The sequence below is a fragment of the Cynoglossus semilaevis genome, chromosome 20 (assembly GCF_000523025.1).
Source record: "Cynoglossus semilaevis isolate Cse_v1.0 chromosome 20, Cse_v1.0, whole genome shotgun sequence".
In the NCBI taxonomy this organism is placed as follows: Eukaryota; Metazoa; Chordata; class Actinopteri; order Pleuronectiformes; family Cynoglossidae; genus Cynoglossus; species Cynoglossus semilaevis.
Window position 1 is genome coordinate 14,723,753 of NC_024326.1, and position 3,165 is coordinate 14,726,917.

Below are 3,165 nucleotides of genomic sequence, written 5' to 3' on the forward strand. Positions count from 1 at the left end.
GGCCCCCCCCCCAGTGTCATTCAGAGGTCAGTGTTATTACCTCTGGTGCTGGGGGTCTGTGTACTCGGTCCAATCACTGACTGTATGTAAAAAGAGGTCAGTTTCCTGGTGAGTCCAGTCTCCGTGGGTCGTGAACTTTTACCGTACCGTCGTTAATCACCGATCAGTTTCTTAAACACCACAGACTGGATCGCTTTGAGGTTATGTTTGTTCAGCACGTGGCCTGTGGGCTTCTATTTTACTGCCCCCTGAAGGTGATGCAGAGAACTGCAGGTGTTTGGTCAATAATTCATTTTCGTCTCAGTAGTAACTGCGCCTGATCTCCATCAACTCCCTGAGTAGAGACGCGCCTCAGGACACGTTCTCCGGTTAGATCAGGACTCCGTGGAACTTTCCAGTTTCTCTTCGTCCGATGTCCGTCCTCTAACCCGTCTTCCTGTCCAGACGTCCCTCTCTGTCCACTCGTCTGTTTTTCTTCTTCTCCTCCGTCAGTCTGACACTCGGCCCTCCCCCACCACCCTCCTGCTGACAGGGCCCGGGTGATCACAGCCAACTGCTCCTCCCTGCAGGTAAACAACATCCATTACTGGACAGCGTGCAGGAAGCAGATGTCTCCGCCGTCAACAAAACAAACCTGCTACGATCGCTGACCTCAATTCCGCCGCGGCAGAGTGGGTTTCAGCCCAGCAGCCTGCTTCCAGGGAGGACTTTAAACACCAGTGTAGAGATGGAGAGACAGAAGAAGAGAAGACGACGTGCCGGTGTCTCCAGACACAGCTCATTACAGGTGTAAATGCAGCCAGTCGTCAGCGCTAACCTTTATTTACACTCTACTTCCTGTCTGACTCTGCTCACAGATAAATGTATTTTTGATGTTGTTTTTCTTTTACCTCATTCCCCACAAATGATTCTCAGCAGGGGGAGCTGTTTTGACAGTTCTGCAGGAAAATGAAGATCCACGAGAGAAAACTGTTGATGCAGTAATCCTGCCGTGAGGAAAATATTCTCTGGATGCAGTAAAAGTTCATCATCATCATTGTCATCATCATCATCGTCTCATGGTGATTCAGGACGTTGACCTTTGACCTGCGTTTAAACCACATTTGGATCGTGTCTCTGCTTCCAGATTCTTCTGGACTCACTGGACTCTGATGGTCCTTTTCACACTTCAGTTCAGATCCACCTCAGGTGTGAATGGTGTGAATGGTGTGAATGGTGTGAATGACTGCTGGAGTAACTCGTGTGTGTGTTTCTCTGTTAACTCTGCTCATAAATTCACAGCCAAGTAAAAAGTGAGGCTGTGGTGTTGACATTCAGCAGCTCAGAGTCTTAATCGTGATTAAACCACTGCTGTGTACGCTAATTAAGAGCTCATTAAGGTGATTATGGAGGAAAGTGTGCCCCCTGGCTGAGAGCCTCTTTATTGAAATGACTTCAGAGCATTAAAGGGTCATTTCCACTGAGGAACAGGGAACCTTCTGGTTCTGTTTGTTTCCACGACACACACACACACTCCAACAGGAAGAGAACTGTACTGAGGGAATCTGACCTGACGGCTGAGACGTGTCCACTTACAACCGCCTGACTGGACTGGTCAGATGTGGCCCATATGTAGGCCACACCAGAGTTTCCTGCGTCAGTCTGATCTGGGCTGACGACGGTGACAGGAACCAATGATTGATGATCTTTGGTGACGACAGAGACACCACATCCTTGTTCACTAAAACACAAACCTAAAAGAGACAAATGCTTCAACCCCCCCCCCGTAATGCTGTCGTTCTGTCTTAGGTTTATCACCCACACTCCCTGGAAATGCCATCAGAATCTGTTCCACTCTCTGCTGCTCTCAGGCGAGCGGCCAAACATCCTGCCTCACCCCGGCTGAGGTAATGAGGTTTGATGATGTTCTGGACCGAGGCACGGAGAAACTTCCTCCATCTGAAACTCTGTGAATTTTAAATGAATATCCATGATTTAGACTGACCCGCGGCTGAACCTCCCAAGGACAGCTGCCTTCAACCTCACTGCCGCTCTGTGGAAGTGAAGCGTGCAGAACACTTTTACCTCCGTGCACTTTTACGTCTCATTTCTCCTGCCACATCCTGTACGTCCAGAAGTCGGACTCACCAGAACCAAACTCCAGGTCCTGAACCCGTGGACCACAGGAGAGTCACTTCCTGTCTGTCTTTTTTAATTTTATGAACTTTATTGATCCCACACTGGGCCAATCCTTGTGTTAACACAGGATGTGCAACAGGCTGCCCCCTGGAGGCGCCACGTGGTTCTGGGAATCTAACTCTCTGCTCTCCGCGTGTAAGGCAACCGTGCTAACCGCTGCACTACGGCTCTGAGTCCTCCACGTCTGCATCCGTCCACAGTCTTCAGCTCTGTCTGAACTGATGGACGACAGGAAACAGGAAATAAACAGCAGTGAAGACGAGAAGTGGCGTTTGTTGGCGTTCTGAAGGACAGACTTTGAAATCGAATTTCTTTTTTATTTCTGACTTTTTTCTCCACTGACAACGATGAGAATAAACATAAGGATGAAACACCGTGGTCAGATCACAGTCTTCTCCTCCGACTGTAGTTTATGGTTGATGAATTATTGACTTCCACTGCAGGCTGTTTTTTCTTTTCTCTCCTCTGACAAGTCTCTTTATAAGACGTTAAAAATAAATGCCCCCGCTGACTCTTTTCATGCAGGTTAATGGCTGTGCTGTATAATTGCCCCTCTGACGCCTCCACTTCAGCAGTGAAATAAGACTTCCCTGGAATCAAGTGTCTTCGTTTGGCTGTTGATTTACAGACGTTGAACTGAGGCTGGTTAAAAACCAACTCTCAGATCATTGATGAACAGTTTAACAACGGCAAACTCTCAGATCATTGATGAACAGTTTATGATTATTATTATTGTTGTTGTTGTTGTTGTTGTTGTTGTTGTTGTTGTTGTTGTGAATCCACATCTTGTATCCAATCCCCTCCTCTTCCTCCTCTTCCTCCTCTTCCTCGTCCTGTCTTCTGATGAACGGTCTGATTAAATGTTCAACACTCAGCGTTTGAAGGTCGTTGTTGACAAAGACCCTCATCCTCTGTGTTGTCTGTGTTCGTTTTTTTTTTTTCCTCCTCTGAGGGACTGATGTTGTCTGTATTCGGTTTTTTTTTTTT